The sequence below is a fragment of the Lacerta agilis genome, chromosome 5 (genome assembly GCF_009819535.1).
Source record: "Lacerta agilis isolate rLacAgi1 chromosome 5, rLacAgi1.pri, whole genome shotgun sequence".
Lineage (NCBI taxonomy): Eukaryota > Metazoa > Chordata > Lepidosauria > Squamata > Lacertidae > Lacerta > Lacerta agilis.
Window position 1 is genome coordinate 28,895,252 of NC_046316.1, and position 23,068 is coordinate 28,918,319.

The window sequence follows — 23,068 nt, forward strand, 5'->3', positions numbered from 1 at the left end:
CAAGTCTTTGTTAAGCCTCCAGGCCTCAGGAGCCCACAGCCTCAACAAATGATGACTTTTTTAAATTCCACAGGCATGTTTGACTCTCAAAGCACACTTATTTTCATTATGCATATTACATCTTTTCAAAGCAAAAAAGCAGATCATTTTGCCTAAGTTTCAGCTCTAGGTAAGGTGGAGGGGGGGATAGCAGTTCAGCTGAGGCGGCCTGTCTAAAGAGTGTAAAATCCTAAATTTGGCTACTACTGTCTATTGGGATTCATCTGTAATTAAGATTTTCCTTTAGAAAGCTCATCTTTTATAACCAACAAAAATTAACCCAATGGCCAGATGCAGTGGAAAGCTGGCTATTGACCTAAGTGGTATTTAAACATGAAATCTTTAAAGTGGAAACATCGTGTCCAAGCACAATCAACAATCTATTTAAGAGGCACCTGTGGGAACTGCAAAAATGGAAACAGTTGAAATAATAATGACTTCCGGTATGTAAGCACCTTTACTATGAGGCATGGTGTTTCCATCTTGCTGAATACCCAGAGGTGCCAGACTTTTAATAGCAAAGCCACAATCTAATGGACATAGTTTACTGAAATTCTTTACGTGGGAAATACACAAGCGAATTTGCTGCCTTTTCTGAAATACGCCTCTTTTTACTGAACAGAAAGTTTGCCAATATTTCCAAAGTAAAAATGAAGCCACTGTTACACCCTCAGCCCCACGGTACACAAAAAATTTACTAGCATCTTAACCATGGTTAGGACTGTACGTAACTGTGAGTGTGCAACAAAGCACTGCCTTCTGTCCAAATTCCCTCCTCTCTTCCTTTTTATCATCACTAACCATAATGAGTATTGGCATCACCAGTATCAAAGTCAACACTGCCTTCATCCCAATTCCACAGGCCAGTTTACAATATAAAACACAAAAATGCATATCATAATGGTGAACATAAATAATACCCCCACAGACAGTTTAAAAGGCCATAGACTTAATTAGCCAAGGTCTGGTTGAAGAAAAAGGTTTTTGCCTGGCGATTAAAGATATATAATGAAAGTGTCTAGTGAATCTTCCTGGGAAGAGCATTCTACAAATGGGAGCCACTGCAGAAAAGGCCTGTTCTCCTGTTGCCAACCTCTGGACCTCACACAGAGAAGGCACACAATTAAGAGCCTCGGATCAGTGTATTTTGTGCCTGTGTCATGCAGAACTAAAGCCTAACATCCATTAGTTAAACAGATTACTTCAACTGCATGTCACAATCTGTCCTGAAAGCACTGATGCAACTAGACGGACCACTTTAACTATGTCTCCACTACTCAGCCACCTATGGAGAAAGCCAAGGAAGAGTTACGATCAAGGAAATTACCCGACTAAAAAGGAGACATACAGTGGACTCCCATCATAAAAAGCCTTGAAACGAGAGAAATTGTGAAAGCTAAGCGATGGTACTTCAAGCAAAGGGAAAAGCCACACAATCCCACAAACTAAATGGACACCTGGCAGAAGAAAACAAGTTGCAAGATGAGAGAAAGGAGGAGGCGAAAGTGAAAAAACACAGCTGCTCACAACTCTCAAATTGTTCATGTTTCCATCTGGAACATGAAACTTCCCCTTTATGCACCAAATGTCTCCTTCATTCTGTCCCTCAAACCTCAATGTTTGCTCCTAACATTTGTGGTTTGAAGGGACTGCCAAGCACTGGAGGGGACCTACAATGTTGAACTCCCTTCAGCCCCAGTCAGTATGGCCAATGGCCAGGGATGAGCAAAATTTGGAGGGTCATGGATTCCCCATTCCTGCAGCAGAGCCTTGAAGATCAAGCTCTTGTGTTGAATGAAACCTATGCCAGAGGAATTTTAAATATGATATGAAGGAAACAGAATTTTAAAAGACTCCACTGTTTTGCGAGGGAGATTTTTTTTAAAAAGGCGTCTTAATCAGACAGTGAGCTGAGTCAGTAACATGCTATTTTTAAAACCAGTTTTATGCACAAGAATTTATTCACATGCAGCATTTTTCAGTAGCCCTCTGTCTCTCTCCAATTTGTTCATTCTTCATCATAGGCCTGACAATATATTATGCACTCTTGGCCTCTTTAGCACAGCTACTTGGCAGGCAGAGCTGCACTTTATAAGATTACTTTTAAAGACTTCCAATAATACCAAAGCCCCTATTGCCTTTGAAGTCAACACGTAAGTTAACACGAGTTTGAAAAATACAAGACCATCATCAGTTCAGATAAAAGTAACCCACGCATGTTTTTTATCTGACAGCTGCAGACTCGATTTCCCTTCTTTAAAAATATGCTTGTAATATGCTTGTATACACTTCTGCTCATGCATGTACACAAGGGAGTAATAAGGTAAGCATTGCTGACAATGTCCAAAATGTTCATAGTACATAATGTCTGGGGAGTGTTAGCAGTCTTCCCCAACCTGGTGCTCTCCAGATTTCTTTTCAAACTACTCCCTTCATCTCTCACCACTGGCTACCACTGGGTCACAGTGTTAGAAACTCAGATACAGTATATACCGGTAAGCTAGGCAACCACAGGGCTCCTTAAACCAGAGTTACAGTCACCAAAATAGAATGCCTAGTTGCCATTTTTGGGACAGAGAGCTTGAAAGTCGTATTTTAAAGTGCGACTTTTGGGTGCCTGAAATTCATTCCGATTGTGCAGATAAAATATAATGGAAAGAATTCTACAGGATGTGTTGCTAGTGTGTGAAACAGTCAAGATCCAAGGATCCCTAGACACACACCTCCAGATGGTGAAGATATCACACGCCATCCTGGCACCTGAGCATCTTCACTTGGTCGCAAGTGAACAATAGCCAAGTGCAAAATGTGCCTGGTGCCTGGCAAATTTTGAATGCTTATGGGTCACAAGATGTAGTCACCTCACCAAAGCTATGGGAGATCTGGGGTCTAGTCAATGCCTGGATGGGAAATGACACAGGAATTCCATGTATGCCACCTTGAATTCCATGTTGGAAGAAAAGAGGGATGCAAATGTCCTAAATACAGCAATAAAAAATCTTGCCAATCTGCTAGCCAGGGTGAAAAAGCAGAAGCAGTCTGCTTGATTGCTTGATCTTTCTCCTCCTTTGGCAGAACTCGTTTACTCTTGCAGAGTCTGACCACGCTTAGAGCTGGGTTCCCTCTTAAGCTAGCATCTGAAACCAACTGTGGTGTCAGATCATCGGATAAGCAGAACTCTGGTTAATTAACTACAGTTCACACCAATGTCATGTAACAGCTAGTCAGTAATGGCCTGACGGGGGAATTTGCGCTCCAGATGATGTAAGGAAGGAGCATGTTATCTTGCAGCCTGCACACAATTACTTAACCATGATTAAGCAATTGGGCAGCATTACATCTGAACTGGCCCAGACAGTTTATTGCTATAGATACTCTCTCTCCTCTCTCTCTCACACACACACACACACACCCTAGGAAGTCATAACGAACACCCACCACAAGTAAAATTATCATAAGAAGACCATGAAAAAACTGAACAAGCTTAGCGCAAGTGATGTCTTCCCCGTGCAGGAAGGCAGGAAAGAAAGAACACAGCAGCAGAAAGGGCTAACTGCAGGGAAGCCAAGAATTTGTGAATGGAGCAGCCCCCACAGGTGCTGCATTAGGCCCATTACTAAACTGGGCTCTTTGAATTGAAAAATGCAAGAGCCCTTGAGCAGCAGCTGGTGCGTTGTTTTCTAAAGAGGCAAAGCAACTGAAGGGAGCTCGTCCCTGCCCATAGAGAAGCTGTTGCATTCTTTTCTAGCCAGGCTCATGCCCCTGCACTGCAGTTTTTGCAGGCAGCCTTGTTTGGTCAGCATCAAGATCAGAATCGAAAAAACGCATTACAGTCGAGCAAATCAAAGCAGCTTCTCTGAAGGAAGGGAAAGGCAGGTACGAAATAAAAGGGGGACAGCAGCCTCCTCAAGCCTGGTGTGTACAGAGTGCCACCAGGAAGCAGCTTCCAATGGGAAGGAGGTGGGGACAGATACAGAAAGGATGTAACTTTTGCATGGGGGTTAATTCTTGAAGAAATGGAGATGCAGGGCTCAGGTCATACCTGCTAACCAACTGGGAGGAGGTATCTTTCTCTGGGACCATTGTAACAAGGTATACCCACAGAAACCCTATAAGGTAGATAAGGCAGAAATGGAATGTCAACCAGTGAGTTTAGTGTCTGAATGGGGACCTGAACTCATGTCTCTCCAGTCAAAGCACAACACTCCATTTATTACTGTTATTCAAATTTTATATCCCTTCTTTCTAATGTGTTTGTATTAGTGCAGCTTATAAGCATCAAATGCTAAAATCCAAAGCACACACAAGCACAATATAACAACCAAACCACATTAAAACCAAGCTTAGCTACCTCGTAGCAAGTTTCACAACTTTGTAAGGTTTGGTGGTTAGGCATTGGAAAACGCGCTGTGTGTCAGAGGGGAGGTTGTGGCCATCACCTACCCCTCCCCTTGAAGGGTATTTCCGTTAAAGGAATCCACCGGTCGTGGTTCCTGTCTGATGCCCTGGTGGTGGCTAGGGCCATGGCTCAACACCCACACCCACACCCATGACTCTAGGGGAAAGCTTCCAGTTGATTTGCATCAACAAGCTCCCACTACAGGTTATTAACCCTTGTGTGACTCCCCGGGCAGAGCAGGCAGGAGTCAAGTATAGTCGGTCCGATCCAGTGCCTAAGCCAATACCACTCACATTCTGTAATCAATAAAGTTGTGGCCTTCTTAGCCCATTAACCTACTGTAAATACTTGTGTCCATGTGTTATTATTTTATCTCCTAGCGGGGGTGGGGCCTCGACTCACAACAGTGGAAAGTGGTGAGGAAAAAGGTAAGTATCCTCTAAACTGTACATTTCTAAATACTAGGAACATAGCATTGATGGTGGATAGTGACGGAGAGAACCCAACAAGGCTGGTTAAGAATCAATACTAAAGAGCTAATTTTAAAAAGTGAAGAAATACTTGTGCTCTCCCAAGCAGTATTTAGCTCAGTGTATAAACTGGCTGAGATATCAACAAAATCAATAGTCAACTTCTAGGCAGCTCAAAACAGGTCGAGAGAGGCATGGCCTTCGTTCTTTCTTCCACCTGCGCTTCATCCCTGCTGAGATTTGGGAATTTGCAGAGCAGGGAGAAGAAGTTAGTTTTAGTCAGATAACTGGGCTAAAGAATCCAGGTTTGAAGAACAGAAACAAAAATTAAAATCAAACTTGTCCTCTTCCAGGATTTCAAAAAATGGTAGCATTTGAACGGCTCTTCTGCTTGTAAAAGAAAGAGCAGATGGTTTAGAGAAGGCTCTAAGCATGCAAGCCTACATGCATCACATTCCACACACCCGCTTCCTAGCCCCATCTCTGGACCCACTAGATGTCCAGTGCAATTTGATAAAATATTTGCATAGGACCTACGCAACAGAATTGTTCCTTGGAAATTATTTTCATTAATGACCACATAATCCAGTATCTTAAAATTTTCATTCACCACTGTTGTCCTGGCGAGTGCCAACAAGTGCCAGATCCACCTCCACAGCCTGGAACTGCAAGCGGGAGGATGACCACAGCACCACTCCCAAAATGTTTTTCAATAAGTGTGTGATATTGGCTATGTGGTCCATCACTCTGTTCTGGCTCCAGGGGGAGGGATGTAACAGAGATGCCATACTCCCCAGGTGCCCCCAAGTAGCCAACAAACACAAAGCCAAAGCAAACCCAGCTTTCCCTTCCTGCTTCTGAGCTTGGAGTTGAAGATGGCAGCAGGGAAATGTCATTGACATCACATTGTGTTTCACAGGTGCACCGTCAAGGAGAACATGTTCCACTGCTTAGTGGTCCACAAAGTTTGGCTTGCTCTTCACTTTTAATTTCACTCTGAATCACTCTTAATAATGCTATACTATACTATTCTAAACACATGGATATTCAAGTTGTGATATATACCGGTAGGTGGCTATTGTGAAGTTTAGGGGAAAGACAATAGAGAGGACTGAACTTGCTCAGTGTCCCACAAAAAGCTCAATATTTTTTGTCCTGGTATTGCACTGCACCAACAGTCCATCTAGCCAAGTATTATCAGGCACAGGTTTTCCCCATCCCTACTTCCAGGGATCTCAACACTACATCTCTCTTTTCATCTATTCAAAATTCAGAATAGCATTGCCCGCTAGGTTTAATAAAGCATTAAATATTCTCCTCATTTTAAAGCTCATACCCAGTGACAGATCAGAGAAGATGATCACTGTACGATCGCTGCCCCCAAGGGAGCTAATCAGCAATACTAGATACTGTGTGCAATATACACTTTCGGGAAAGCCACATTCTCATCTCAGTTAGAATTCACAAGCCAAGTAGTGTCAGCAGGAGAAAAAGCAAAATGTATGCAATGCTGTTAAAAAGAATGTTAATGCCATTAAAAAAAAAAACAACAACCCAAATACTGCATTTAACAAAATGTTCTGTGTTTCTTGCCAATTTTAATTGCTTTGCAGCCATATCAAGTTTCCTTCTGAAATGTAAGTTTACAAAGTTTCTAGCCCTCATGGCTGGGGAAAACTGGGCAAGCACGACGGCGGTCTGAAAAAGTAATCAGAGGATAAGAAGACAATCTATATAAGTTCCAGTCAGGTCTCTTCACTGGACCTCGTGTGCACTTTGAGGCCTTAGGCCAGAGCTTTCTAAACTTTACATGTTAGTGACACGCCTTTTTTAGACATGCATCATTTTGCAACACAGTAATTCAGTTTTACTAGCAAACCGAGGTTAAACTAACCCCTTTCCAGCCCTGGGAGGAGTGTGGTGATCATCCGTGTGACACCATTTACACTCCGCAGCTGGCACACTAACAGGTCATGACACACAGTTTGGAAAACTCTGCCTTGTGCCCTTCCAGACTGTTGTTATTTTGTGGGCGGAATTCAGCTGCATACAAGCAAATTCAGGTTGTGCATTTAAAGTGCATTTGATGATCTGCCTAAGAAACTTGCTTCCAAAAACAGCCTCTGGACTTTTTGAGATAAGGAAAGTGATGGGAAATGTGCTGGAAAGTGTAGGGTAAAAATGCAATGTCTTTAAACCTTTCCGCAAATCAGAATAAATTGACCTTCATACGGCAGGATATGCACAATTTATTTAATTGTGAGTGCTGAAAAGAGTGTGTTGTGTCTTCCCAGGTTCTGGTTCTAACCTTGTGTAGAGGTTCTAAACTCTACTATTTCTGCCAGGTAAAATAGCCTGTCCCCAAACAATACAAGGGTGGAGTAGTTGAAAAAGAGCACAACTTTGTGGATTCTCCTGCCCTGCTCTTATGCCAGTTGCACAATCTACCATTCTCCCCTGCTAGAAAGACACAACTCGACCAACCCCAAAGCAAATGGGGTAGGATCAGGGTAGGAAAATCCATGGTTGGTTAGCTTTCATAGCTGACCTAGATGGCACAAAGCTGGAGTAGCTGCAAATGAGATACATGACTCTCGAACAAAGGAAACAGAATCTGTGACCCAACTGAAGACAGGTGATCATGCACAGGTGCATAGCCTTTTGATTTATGGTGGAATATTTTCAAAGAAAAGGCAGGGGGAGGGGGAAAGCAGGATAACAGGCAAGGAAAGCAAATAACACAGCATCTGCTGTATCCTGTTCAACCACCACAACGGTCATCCTTTCAAGATTTGCATGTGGCGTTTCCGTAAGCAATCAAAGTTTTAATCTCTTTTTCAGTATTGGTCAGTTTCAGGGCCGTCTTTAGCAGATGTGGCACCAGGGTGCAAATATCCACCCAGCGCCCAAAATTACCACGGATAGTGTTGGGGTGGCCATAGCTGCACACTGCCAGCCATCCCTGGGGGGGTGCAATTCTCCCCCATGCCACTGCGGGAGAGTGATCCCCACAGAGGCTTGGGAGTGAAGTTGCGCCCCTCCCAAGCCTCCGCGGGAGGAGAGCGAAGCTTCCCTCCCAGCCTCAGGAGGAGAGCGATTGCCGCAGAGGCTTGAGAGGCTGGGAGGGAAGCTGCGCATCCGCCAGCCATATGGTTGGCAGGGCGCAGCTTCCCTACTAAGCCTCTGTGGGGATCACTCTCCTCCCGAGGAGGCTTGGGAGGGAAGCTGCACGTCCGCCAGCCTTATGGTTGGCGGGGTGCAGCTGGCAGGTGTGCAGGGAAAGGGGAGGCCACCAGCAAAGCCGCGCAGCTCCCCACTTGCTGGGGGGCCCCCTGAGAGGCCAGCACCCTGACGCGACGCACCACTAAGCCCTATTGGGAAGACGGCTCTGGTCAGTTTCAAGTGGAGCAAGTCAAACCTGCACCAAAACTCCATTGTGCAGGTACCACAACATGAGAATAACTGCACATTTACATTCACATGAAATGGGGCAGCAGCACAGAGAAGCTGATATAATGTATTTGTGGAAGGCAGCAGCAACAACAGAAACCACTGCAGGAGAGCTAATTAAGCTATGATGTGACATCCACACTTGCAATTTACAGATCTCACCTTCAGCACAGCATTCATATGTCGATGAGTGGGCAGCAGGGGGCAAGACAGATTGTCGCTGCTGGTTAAGTTGCCCAGAGCTGTCTTTCCCAGGACTGCTTCACTGCCGCCTTCACTCACCTTGACATTTTTTTTCAGCATCACTAGGTAAAAGATTGCCCACAGTGCTTGCATTATTAATCTGAATTACATTTCTGAAGAGGATGAAATTTTGTACCAGCATAATTTATTTGATGGTGCTCAAGCTAATATTTCATCGTACTAATTCCAACCAAGGGGGAAAGCCTGAAAGCCATCATTCCATCTAAGTCACTGCCTGATCCCCATCAGAAACCCACACTGCTACCACCCCACAACTAATTTTTTCAGCTATTATATGCACAGCCTTGCCTCCTGTCATCAGCCTCTGCCCCAGGCATGAGATCTAAAATGACAGATGCCAAGATTTTATTCATCCTTTCACCTAGGACAACCTATTATCTCCTTGGGTCTAGCAGATTCTGCTGTGGCCTTGAGGGGACACCTTTCCTAGAGCACACCTGCTCTGAAAAGCAGCAGCTCCAAATGCATAATGCAATTAAACCTAAAATTATATAAGAAGACAAACAGGCTCAAGATCCCTGGTGCCATTTCAATCTCTCTCAGTAAAGCACTGCATCAGTCAGCCAACAAAACTCAGATTGATTGACATAAGTGAGAACACAAGTATGCTACCCACTTTTTTCGGCTAAAACATATTAAGGATCAGGTTATCTAAACTCAAGTCACATGGATGTAGCACCAATTAGAAAGACAAGACCTTCAAGTCACAATGTAATTAACATTGCTGATAACCATTCAAATCAAAGCAGTATGCAGCTACTTCTTACAATGCCCACCTAAAATTTATTAGCTGTAATTAGGGATGCTAGAGGATTCTGACAAAAACACAAACAGAAGCAAAAATTGTGGGCATTTGCTTATTCATCCTATGCCTGAAATGGAAATTGATCAAGCAAATACCAAATGGAAATTGCTGCTGTTGTTTTCAGTCCACAAACAATATGTAATTCATGACTCCCCTGCCTCCATTTGAATAATGTCTCCTTTGCATTGAAAAGAATGCTATGGAAACAATTGCATCATTAATTTCATTAAATTTACAGGTGGGTAGCCGTGTTGGTCTGCCATAGTCAAAACAAAATCAAAAATTCTTTCCAGTAGCACCTTAGAGACCAACTGAGTTTGTTCTTGGTATGAGCTTTCGTGTGCATGCACACTTCTTCAGATACCAGGTGCTACTGGAAAGAATTTTTGATTCATTAAATTTGTAACTCACATATATGACATAAATAATAACGAAGTGCATTAAATAGAGGATAGTGAGACAAATAATGTAGCATTGGGGGGGGGGGACAAACTGCAGCAGAACAGAAACAGCACTGATTGCGACAAAGACCAGTTGGATTGGAAACTGTTGCATTTTTATACCCACAGCTTATTTCCCACAGTCCACCACTCTATTTAAAACACAGTCACAGAGACCATTACTGCCAATAAGGTTGCAGCCACATTGGTGTACTCTAAGTCAAGTCCATCATTACCTACTCAAACAATCCGCTCTTCAAACGCTCTCCAATATGGGGGATAATAAATGTTGGCTGACCTGGCCAGGTTGCTAGGGATTACAACTAGACAATGCATGTGAATGGAACACTTGAAAGCACTATACAAATGCTAAGTAGCATTGCATTATTATGATGATTAAGATTAATCATAGGGCTAAATCCAACTCTCAATAAAAAAAAAATGCATTTCCATGTACCCGCCTTACAGCTCAACCTTCTTTTTCCATGTTAAAGAACAGAGAAGCAGAAGAAGAGTAAATGTGTTCCATGTTTAAAAACAAGTTTGAGTTCCACAACGGCTTCAGTATTTACCAGTGTTACTGTTAATCAGGATAAGACAATGGGCCAAGTCTTCACAGCAAGCCCCAACTCTGTTCACTGCCTCAGAACCCTGTTGCACCCAAGTGCCATTTCCATGCAGCACTTTAAGCTGAGGTTGTTCATCCTTGCCAGAGGTGCAATTCAAGCATACAGCAGTTTTCCAGCATACCTAAAATCACTTTCAAAATTAAACAGCCTAATCTCATACACATTTCTACTCAGAAGTGGAGTCCTATTGAGTTTTATGGAACTTACTCCCAAGTTTAGGGGCTACAGGACTGCAGCCTAAACCTCAATTTCTTTCATTTTGCAGGGCCAGGCATAAGACAGGATTAGTTTTGTATTATACCTTGTGATCCTTTGCTTATGTGAGAAAAGCTAAGTCAACAAGAGATGTCTGCCTTACCACTAACTTTTTTTTGTATTTAAAGAGTGTAATTCATTATGTTTACTAAATAGCAACCCAGCAAATTCTACTAATTAAGGAGCTAATTTACTATTAGACTGAGCCATGTGGCACCAAGACAATTAGTATGACTATAGAGTGGCAATGCTATATTAAAGACAAAACAGTAAAGAATATCTGAATAAACCTTTGCATATGCTTTCTTCCATAAGTAACAGGTGCTTTATTATTTCTAATTAAACCTTTTACACTTATACGATTTTTAAAATGATGAATTTTTTACACATGACTCATTCTTCTCATCCAAACAGCTAAGCACTTATTTATAATTTCTTGAAGACAAACCCAGCCAACATGATGAAAATCAAATTATCGATCAAGAAAAAAAGTAATTAATGTACAAAATCTATATTCCATTTTCTGACTAAGCCTCACAAATAATGGATTCAAGCTCACTCAGTAAATCTTCTTATTCACAAAGCAATTTTCAACCCAGAGGAAGCAAGGTTTCCTCTGCAATCCTAAGCACAGACCAAAAAGCAGGCAATTTCCAGTGATCTCTACCTCTGTAAAATGGTGCAGAATTGAATTGGAAGTTGGAGTCGTGCAAAAAACAAAAAACAACTTCATTAGCAATGTAACCATTTCAGATACTCTTGTGAACAATAGGTATACTGTTAAGAGTTAAATACAGATCAAAGAAGCACAATTTATGTCCTTAAATTGCTGTCTTGAGTAGGCTTGAAAAGTTGCTGTAGCTAGCAAGTGCTATGAGTGTACCGGTATGTCTGAGGAAAATTGAGCGAGTCGGAGAGAGAGAAAGAGAAGAGGAAAAATGAAAGACGTTTAATATACCATTGATTTCATTAAGAGTGAATGTATTGATGGTGCTGTGAATAGATGTGTGTCGATCTGAACTTTTTCTATGATTTATTACTGTAGGTCATGGCATGGGTAAAAAGGTTGGCATAACTTAATATGACAAGAGAACCTCTGTTATGAACTTTATTGACCCTTAATATGACAAGAGAACCTCTGTTATGAACTTTATTGACCAGTCTGACCTCAAGACGTGTCCTGGAAGGCAGTCAGAAGACAATCATCATATGTACAGATCATCATATGTAAATCTAGCTACCATTAAAATCTACTTAACATCTGAATGTATGTAATTATTCTTATTTATTACATTTATATACCACCCTTTATCTGCAGGTCTCAAGATAATGTCAGGACCCAATGGCATTCTGGGTAAATTAGGAGAGCAGCTACCACTGCTGTACTTCTCTTATTAATGGCAGCAATATTTTCTTTAATCAAAACAAAACAGCTCCAGCAGGCTTCCCTTGTCCCAACATGCCAGGTAATGGGCAACCTACAAAAGCATGCCATCATGAGGCTTACATTTGCTTGACACATGAAGGAAACTGAGGTGATAGTCTCCTGGACCATACTACTTCAGACTGCAGGTGGGGGTGAATGATTTCTCAAAGTCCTTCACATGCAACCATTTTCCTGCAAAGAGCAGCTCAGAACCTGCCTGGCCCACTTCCTTCTCTGCTAGTTCTCCATTTCCAGCAATGTGGTGTTTGTCTTTTAAATGTAGGGAGGTGTTTTTAGAAAATTATTGTGGTGCTTGTACTCTGAAGCAGGACACTCCAGAACTCCATTATAGTCTCAGGACTTGGTCGCCTCATTTCACATGTATAGTCCAGGCCTTAATGCTTGCTTCAAAGACAGAGCTGCATTGTGTCACGTTTTAATGATGGAGAGCTACGCCAAGCACAAATCGGTTATCTTCATTTTAAAAGATCTAAGGATCCTCCCCTGTAAAAATTTAGCCAATCCATCCCAAAATAACCCTTACAAGTTCATTGCTATTGATGCCCCACATAAAATTATCTCTCTCTCTGCAAATCACAGAAGGAAGAAGCAGGAGCTGCAGAAAAGGGACTTTCTTACTAAACCTGGCAAATAATACATTCCATTTCTTTAATCTTTGGTCAGGAAGAGGGAGGACCTTCATTCTCTTTATACTGTACAAGATTGATAGCGACAGATTCTGGTCTGGGGAAGAATCTACCCACTTTTCTCCTCAAGGAGCTGAAGAAGAAATGTATTAGTCTACATTTATTTATTTCTCTTAGTCACTTACTACAAAAGGCCTATTGTTTTAATATTGTGTTACCTACCTTGCATTTATTTATTTTATTTCTATAGCGCCCTTCACAAGGATCACGAGGTGGTTTACAATATAAAAAATCCACAAAAATATGTAACATAGTAACAAACAAAAACAATACAGTTTAAAAGGACATAAATTAGCCAAAGGCCTGAGAGAAGAGGAATGTTTTTGCCTGGCGCCTAAATATATGTAAATGTTTAACAAAAAGTTACAAATGTTACCTATTTATAGTAGTTAAAAGCCTTCTTGATTTAAGCTGGTTCTAACAATACACACATGGGATGCAGGTGGTGCTGTGGGTTAAACCACAAAGCCTAGGGCTTGCTGATCAGAAGGTTGGGGTACCACTCCAGCGGGAAGGTAAACGGCATTTCCGTGCGCTGCTCTGGTTTGCCAGAAGCGGCTTAGTCATGCTGGCCACATGACCCAGAAGCTGTATGCCGGCTCCCTCGGCCAGTAACGCAAGATGAGCGCCGCAACCCCAGAGTCGGACACGACTGGACCTAATGGTCAGTGGTCCCTTTACCTTTAACAATACACACACACAGTTTTCTAATAGAACAGAGCAGCCACTCTGAGAGGGTGCCAACCATGGCTGAGGGCAGTGACTTTGGTACCAGGCTCATGCACTGCCCTATGCAGATGCACCAGTTGTAAGTTCTCTTAATAATAATAATAATTTATTACTTGTACCCCGCCCATCTGGCTGGGTCTCCCCAGCCACTCTGGGCGGCTTCCACCAAACATTAAAATACATTTAAAATATCACAGTTTAAAAACTTCCCTAAACAGGGCTGCCTTCAGGGCTTCTTTCAAAGGGCTGTGGAGTTGCCTCCTAACCCGATGTGCTACATTGGCGTTGGGAGCAAGGGGGGAGAGAGCGGTTGCTGCTGAGGAAGGGGCAGTGCTGCTGCCTGTGGAAGCTGACCACTGTAGAAGAGGAGGAGAGAGAGAGCCTGGAGGTTTTTTCCAGAAAAAAAAGGTGCCGGTTCTGCACATACTGCCAGAAAAAAGCACTGGTTAAAAGTGAGAGTGCATGAGTGCAGAGACCTACATTCAAACCCACACTTAGCCAGGAAGCTCCCTAGATTACCTTGGGCTATTCACTATCTCTTTAATTTGCTACAAGGGATTGTGAATACTGTATAAAAGTAAGAAATGGTGCACACCACCCTGAGCTACTTAGAGAAAAGGTGGAACCTGAACATGATGTAAGGTGATTGTTGCTTGTATGCTACTGTTAACCTGGTCTATACACAAGGGCTAAGATACCCCTGTCTTCTCGGTCCGTTTTCATTTACCTATGAAAACTCATCCCGCTATGGTCCATACCTCCCCTGCTGTTACAAACTGACTACTGTTCAATCTCCATTACATATTTTATAGCAAGATGGGGTATAAAGATTGAAGACTGTGGAGTGTGGAACTAGGGGAAACCTGAGTTCAAATCCCAATTCACTTACAAGGCTTACTGGGTGATCTTGGTCTAATAGCCAGCTCCACACGTAAATTCACAAGAGTTCTTGTGAGGATAAAGTGCAGATGTAGGTTACTGTAAGATCCTTGGGGAAGTGTGGGATAAAAATGTAATTATGAAATAAAATAAATACTGTGGCATTTGCAATCCTGATTTAATATACAGAGACAAAACATAATATTACAGGAGCATAAGTTGGAAAGCATTGTCTCTCAGCTGCAGACTTCCCTGACCTGGTGCCCTCCACTTCTATATGTTCTACACTACATTCCCCATCAGCTCCAGCCAGCATGGCCAATGGCCAGGGATTATGGGAGTTGTGGTTTTAAAAAATGTAGTGTAGAACATATAGAAGTGGAGGGCACCAGGTCAGGGAAGGCTTCTTTACTACAAATGAGACCTGACCACCTTAGTTATACCACAAGGCAATTATAATGACAGAGAAAAGTTGCCAGGATCCATATTAGTTTCACTGTGGTTGATATAGGGTTTTCCAACCAGTGAGCACACAAAGCCCTATCAAGAGGCTGAAAAGCTTCTTAATATACCACACACAAATCATATATTTGAGAAATATGTCAAAAAAGTCTTTAAAAAGTCAATTCTGAACTATTAAGGCTGCAGTCCTAAGCACACTTACAAGAAAATGAAGTCCTACTGGAGCTCATCTGAAGTAAACACAAATCGAACTAGGCAGTAAGCATTTTTCTTTAAGCCATAAGAACAGATGATTGGCTTAAATGGGCTTTCTAGGATGCAGGGGGTGTGGCGACTTCACCCATTTAAAGTAGTTCTGGGTCAATTGAGAATAGATCATTCAGTCTCTTTCTGAGAAGCAAGAGAATACAGTTTCTAGGTAGAATTGCATCGCTAAGTTAAACGTGTGCAACCACCACTACAAAATAACCCTAACTTTTAAATATGTTATAATACAACCAAAGGGGAGGGGGTAATATGAATAAAGAAACCACCTTCTGCTTATGTGATTCTTGTTTTCCTCGTGTTACTTCAACCCATTTACAAAATATACAACAGATGATATAGATCCAGGAAGCAGGATAAGGGACACTATGCTACCAGGCAGGTAATTTCATGGATGCACCACATAAAACCTATTCCTGCATCATACTCATAGCTCAGTACTTCTATAGAACCCAGAGTGCAAATTGCTTTACAGAGCTGTTCTTTTTATTCCGAATTAGGCACTTATCGCCTACCATAGGTTCCACACACACACACACACACAGAGGCATCAGCAGCCGTCCGTAAAGTATGTCAAACAACAAGGGGGTGGGGTCAGGGTACCAAAATCATGGCAAAGGGGTTTCTTAACCAAAAGAACCTCCCCGCCCCCCGCCACCTCTCTCCTTATAAATGTGATATAAAGATAAAGCTTGAAGGGAAATCCCTTAATACATTAGAAGATAATAAAAAAAACAACTAGCCTGTCCCTGAATATGCAGCGGGGAGGGATAGCGCCAGGGGGAGCAAACATGGTTGTTCAAAGCTTGGGATTGAACCACAGGTTTAAGGGGCTACTTCCGTGCTGGGACGTAAACAAGGCAGAGAATCTTCCTGAGCATGTGCAGAGTGGCTTGTGTTTCTCAACACCGAACAGCTCCTAAACACCCTGGGGGCGGGGCTTCCAGACGTGACTTCCAGCCCGTTTGAGACTCGCCGCCCGCATCTGCTACCGTGAATACGGTGCAGCCCGAAGCTCGCTCCCTCCCTCCAGCCCACCCGCCCCCGCTATGTCCGTCGGTTTCTTGCCGCCCGAGCCTTACCTGGGCAGCAGCAGCAGCAGCAGCCTCTGGGCTGAAGGGCCGGGGCTGAGGCGACTCCGCGTCGAGCGCGACCAAGACACGCAGGGAGCAGCGGAGCAATAAGAGGCCAGCTCCGCTCTGCCAGGAAAGGATGGGGAGCCAGGCCGTGGCGGCCTCGACCACGCCCCCAGTTCCCAGGCCCCGCCTCCAACCCCGCCTTTCTTCAGCGGGCGCGGCGCGATGGCATCACCAGGGCCGTCACTCCCGCCCCGCCCGCGCGCTTTGCCCCGCCCATTCCCTCCTTCTGGAAGAGTTTCCGCTTGCCGTGTGGCGTCTCGATTCCGGGCAGGCGCGGGAGCGTTGCTCTGCGTCGCGTTAAAGGCTACCCAATACGTTATGGGCATGAGGTCTCATGGGCTTCATTGCAATGAGAGTAAGCCCCATTGAATTCAAGAGGGCTTACTTCTGAGTAGACGTGGCTGGGCTTGCGCTGTTAGCCATTATTTATGTATTCGTGTTATTTATTTATTTCATGGAATTTGTATGCCACTTGATTGTAGGGGTAAAAAACCTCAAAGCTGATTACAAATATATATACACACCCACATATATATAAACAATAAAATCATCACTAATTCCTTCCAGTAGCACCTTAGAGACCAACTAAGTTTGTTATTGGTATGAGCTTTCGTGTGCATGCCATAGCTGTCAGTTTCGGATTTGAAAATAAGGGATCAGCACACTCACCTGTCCCAGGGACAGTCTACGGTTCTCAGGGACAGTCCACGCCGTGGTAATCCCCCCAGGCTACAAATTAATTTACACCAGGCTACACACCATCATCTTTCCCCACATTCATATGTGGGATTTGACTGGAGTAACACATGACTGGAAAGGTTTGCAGTTCCACAAACATAGGTGTGCACTGCCTCGAAATAAAAGAAGTGAACAAAAGAAGGCTCACTGGGGGGGGGGGCATTGCTAAAAAAATGTCAACTTTGTAACCGGAGGTTCAACTGAATAGAATCTGAATCACATGCACCACAAGGCCTATGCAGCCTCAACTTAAGGTGGCTCCCAGCCTGGCTTTTTACAGACCCCAGCTGACTGCACAACCTGGCCTTTGGAAAGGCCATATAGACAGATACCTTTAGCTTCTGCACCCCTCCTTTGCACACCTGTCAACACAACCACATAGGCATTTTCCACAACAGCTCTGCAGCACAATCCCTTCTGCAGGCAGGCACCCGTGCGCAAGAAATGCGCTCCGCTCCCCACCGTGGATCCATGCTCCCTCGCCCTCTTCAAATTTCCCCTCTGCAAGCTGCATCCATGGATAGAACATCGCACCTAAATATTCCATTCTGCACAACGTGCAACATTTGCACGACCCCCTCCTGACAGCACCACACACGGAGGGATAATTCCCACACACAGCTTGATGGGCACATGTGCAACCCCCCCACCCCCCAATATATATATATCAGATCTGCATCAGAGGGAATGGCACATGCCTCTTTGTCAATTTGAGCATAGTTGCACTCTGTGGGCAACAACGTACGGGAATAGAAAGAGATGGGCTTGGCCTGGGCAGGCCGGGTCGTCCTCTTATATACCTGCTGGGATTGACAAGTCATCTGACCCTCACCTGAATCTCATAGCTCTCCGTTAGCTGCCTCTGGTCAGTTATCATTTAACTCTTGGGGAAAATAATTAGCATCACACATCATGTGCCTGGAAGTTGTCAAACCAATTAACCAACTAGAAGGATTACTGTTAATAGCACCAGTTTTCCTATAACTTGATATTGCTGGATAGTTTTGATCAACTGCAAAACCATTTTTAGTTTGCTTTCTGTTGCCACCACTGGAACGTTTCTTTATTAGTGCCACTTTGTTTTGTATGATTCCTTGCAAATGCTTGTATACGTTGATAATATAATTTTGGTATCTTGTGTATATATATTCACCTGCCAACTTATTCATGCACCTGATGAAATAGATGGTTAGGCCACAAAAGGTTATGCCATAACAGATGTGATAGTGTTCAGATTTATTGGTTTGTCCTAAGGAACTTTGTAAACGCCCACTTTGTAGCCTTTGTGTATTGTAGTCTAAAGCGCAAGATGATGTATAGGTTGTTGAGTTTTTCATAGGCAGAAGCTGCAGTTTTAAAGACACGTTCTGAGGAAGAAGGAATTCCTTTCAAATCAACAGATCCAGTCAAAGCCATAAGAACAGACCTGGATTTAACACAGAAACCAACCCCTTTCCTTGTCCTTTTCTTTATAACATTCAGCAATCAGTTGTTTTCACAAGAGATATAGTGAGATTGCTCTCAGCAGAGACTGTGTATCTTTGCTTTAAATAGGCCTAAAGTGCAACCATGGGATGCTTTCCCATATGAATGTGATTGAAGGATGGGTTTTTTAAAGTAACCTTTCTCCCCATGATCTTGACTGTGGGACAGAAAGTATAAGAACAGGGGTTGGCAAGGTTTACCTCGCCTGGACCGGTTCACTCCAGTGGAGATCCCACTGTGGGCTCATGCATGTGCATGGCAGGCAATTACCGGCACAGATGCAATTTCCGGCACCACAGAAGCAAGTCCCCGTGCCGCGCTGTGCCAGTTTAACACAGTGGCGGGGACTCGCAGAGCAGGCAGCTCGGTTCAGGGGCGGCTCGTAGGCCAGTTAAATGACCCCCGTGGGCCACTTGTGGCCCATGGACCTTAGGTTGCCTACCCCTGTATAAGAGCAACTTCAAAGTCAGATTTTAGCTTATTGGTATTCAATCAATTTAATGGGTAGCCTCAATGGTTTCAGAACCTTATATGCAGTGACTGCATTAAGGTCAGGTTTTGGAGAGATTAAAAGGAGGGAAGGAGAAAGTTGAGGGAAAACTAGAGAAGGTGACACAAGAGGAGAGAGAAAGAGATGAAAGAGTAGATACATTTTTAAGTGGATTCCACCTTTGGAACCTGGGGTAAAAGGTGGTTCAGGTCAGGTATGGAAATGATGAAGGGCCCTGTTCTTTTTTGTCTAGGTTTGCCTTCACATTTCAGACTCTGGAAATGCCAACAGAGCTTTTTGTGCAATGTGAACATAGCCTTCCTGTTTAGCAATCTCCACAGTCAAACCTTAACTTACTTGCGGTAATGGTTGCTAGCACAGCACGCACACACACACAGAGCTAACTCTGAAAACATTCCCATTACTGTCTCTTTTATCAGTGACTGAATCATCAGCAGTGGCAGAGGATAACAGCCTCACCTGCTGATTTCTATAGATCAGTCCAAGCACAGAAGCCGGCCAGTTGGTGATGGTCTTCCTGGTCAGTTGACAACCCAGAATTTCACTGTTCTTAAAATATAGTAATTGTTCTGTCTCATTTTAATATTATTAGTTGCCTTGGAGGACTTTTGACACATAGGGGGGAAATAAAAAATAAAAGCTCTAGCCTTGGCAGAACTCCTTGAGCCTAAACGGCTTATCAGCCAGAAAGTGTACATTAAACTTTTCCATTACTGCCATACCCATGCCAAAAAACACCAACTGGTTTTCTGTCTGGCATACAGGTGTTTTATATTTTTGTAAACCACTCAGGTGTTTTCTTACAACAGGTGGTATATAATTTTTGATAGATAATAACAGAAGAACCAAAAAGTATCCCAAAATTTGCTACAAAATACTCTTGAAATAACTTTTTGGGTGCAGTGAAAATTCTATGCTAGAACTTTAACATCTCCATGCACTGAGTAAACAGATATATTTCAGCACTGCTGCAAATTAATCACCCACATGACACCTTAGGAGATGGAAAGCCATGACAGTGAGATAGATTTCAAACTTGTATATCATTATAATATGCATGGGCTTTTAATGTTCCTACCTAAGAAGTATTAAATTGAGCTTTAGAATGTTTTCAGATCTTTCACATATGTGCGTGTTTCAGTTTTGAACTCATGAGAATAATTTGATCCAAAAACACACTTACTGAAGGAAATAAAGGTCATATTGGTATAACTGGAAATTATAAATAAACTAAGGATCATGGCCAAATCTGCCTAACCCAAAATGTTTCTCTCTTCTGTATAGCAGGCTGTTCAGTCCATACAGTCCGACATCCCCATTTTCTAGATATGAATGATATTTGTTAAAACAAAATGAATCAATTCTTTTAAGCAAATATTGAATCATGATGGCAGCCTTCAAAATGCCATTATAAATAGTATAGATTGTGGACTAATCTCTCCAGGGAAATCTAGAATCCTCCTCGGCTTACAGTTTCATGCAGCTAAGAACTTTCTGTTCCAGCAGACTTTTCATTTCTGATGTCTGCTCTGTCATATTCGTATTGCTTGTGTGATCTGTTTATATTTTGCTTTTATTGTTTTAATGCTCTATTTTTATTGATTTAAATTTGTTAGTAACTTGGTATATAACATAGAAAGCTGTGCTATAAATACGGAAAACTGGAATTATTGTAAATGGATAGACCTTGAATATATCACATTGAAAAAGGACATGGGAATTTTATGAAGTTAACAAAGTCTTTAATCCAGTGTACATGGAATCACATATAACCAGACAGACAAGGCAAAAAATTATTAATGGGGTGAGAATTCTATTCATTTGTTTTCCACCGGAGCATGAATTAACATTGCTTACCTTTCATTGTTGTTGTTTATAGAAATACTAATGATCATCATACAAAGACTTTTGCAACCAAATGGTTCATTTAGAAAGCAAGCAACAAGAAAATATAAGGAATGGGTTTGCGTAGATATTTAGAATATTGCTGAATATGTCATTTGAAAAATCTGTTGAAGAAGAAGAGTTTGGATTTGATATCCCGCTTTTCACTACCCGAAGGAGTCTCAAAGCGGCTAACATTCTCCTTTCCCTTCCTCCACCACAACAACACTCTGTGAGGTGAGTGGGGCTGAGAGACTTCAAAGAAGTGTCACTAGCCCAAGGTCACCCAGCAGCTGCATGTGGAGGAGTAGAGACCACGAACCCAGTTCCCCAGAGTCTACCGCTCTTACCACTACACCACACTGAAGGAATGACATGAGGATACTTGAAGGAAAAAAAAAGGTAGCATTAGTTTGGACTTAATAAGGTGCATTTGGCTTCAACCCAGTTAAAATGACCCCATCCACTATTATCCCCTCTTCTAAAAAAGCAAATCTGCTCTAAAAATCCACAAAAGAACACTTACTGGAAGTCATACTGTATGGAGAAGCTCAATGAATCTTATTTTATTTCTTTATTTTTAGCCATAGCCAATAGCTGGTGTTTCTGCTACAATGCCATTTTATCTAAGAATTAGTATACTAGTTTGTTCTTCCACATATTGGGAATGGGAGGAGAGATGGGCATGAAGGTGAGTTGGTTTGTTTGTTGTTGCATTTTTTAAAACAAGCATCTAAGATGATAAAACCAGGTAGACTGGTTATGGCAAAAATGTTTGTACTGTCATCACATTTTATAATTGGGTTATACAGTATTCACTGTAAAAGTCTTTTCATAGCAACTATTGAGAAATAAAATGATATACACAGTCCACTGACAGTACACACTAGTCCAGCTCTGAAAGTGAAGTGCAAACTTCATTGTGCAGGGCCAACCCCTACACTGGATCAGAGGACATTTGGCAGTGGGGGCTGTTAAAATTGACTTCTAATGAAAATCCCTCCCTTCCTTCAGCAACTATCCTTGTATGCTTTAGCTATGAAGCATTCTACTCTGCAGCAGAATACATGAAGTAATAATTTATACATAAACACAGCTTCTTCCTGGTGCATATGGCTCAGAGAGACCACCTGTCCCTGTGTGTTATGCAAAAAGCACAGGTGCTGGAGCTTATAATAACGGGAAGCTAAAAAGTGCATTTTCTCCACCCTAATTTTTGTCTATAATAAGCCTAACTTTCTCTCTTACTAGCTAGCGCATAAAACCAGATTAAGGGTTTGATGAAGCAGACTTCTTGTTTGTAGTAAATGGTTTGCTTTCAAGTACGCGTTTCATGACTTGGCAATTGCAAGTATTAATTTTTATCCTTAAGCACTTCACCCTTCAGTGCACTATAACATGAAATAAGGCACAATTTACATATTTCACCAGTTTTAGTGTAAATAGATGCAGGGGGTTGCCTTCATTGGGTGAAAAACCTCAAGCCCTAAGGGCTAAATGCAACCCTGAAGAACTTTCTATGTGATCCTAGCCAAACTCAGGCCATAGCTAGCTCTGCTTCAGATCATCCAACTGTACTTTTGCCTGGCAAAAATGGGTCCTTGAATTTTGATCATGCCTCTTCTTTACCTGGATGTGGGAAGGAGGAATGTGGGTAGAGGATGGAGAAACCTTTCCCTTTTGCATAGGTAACATAGCCTACTGAAAATGGTAAGACTCTCAGGCTATAATTTCCTAGCACTATGGGTAGAGTTTTTACAGCGCAATCACACCACTGCTATCAGCCTCTCTCTTCCAGTATACAGTACTCAGTGGGCTTACTCCTCAGGAAGTGGTGTTTGACTGCAGCCTCAGGTTGTGATTTGAAAGACTGTGACTTAGAAGTCCCAATGATTTTTAAGTGGATCCCCCAGCATTCCAGTAGACCTTCTAGGCCGGGGTCAGCAACCTGCGGCTCGGCGCATGCATGCGCTCTTTTACACGGCTGCCACGGCTCCGGTACTCTGGGGCGATACGCCTGCCCACTTCTCCAGCTGGCAGCGACCGCCCTCCAGCTGGCCGGCGGCCCGCCCTCCGGAGGCTGAGGGCTGCTC

General features: G+C 42.8%; 1 protein-coding gene across 6 annotated transcripts in view; it reads right to left on the reverse strand.

Moving 5' to 3' along the window:
- MICU1 (mitochondrial calcium uptake 1) overlaps positions 1–16,445 on the reverse strand; it is a 131,640-nt gene extending 115,195 nt beyond the window's left edge. For 4 of the 6 annotated variants that reach the window (XM_033149122.1, XM_033149120.1, XM_033149119.1 and 1 more), the window contains exon 1: positions 16,309–16,445. The gene's annotated coding sequence lies outside the window, so the exon portion shown is untranslated. Of the gene's footprint in view, positions 1–16,300 lie in introns of all 6 variants that reach the window. The other 2 variants (XM_033149118.1, XM_033149117.1) reach the window with 2 other exon arrangements.
- Positions 16,446–23,068: the final 6,623 nt, after the last annotated feature.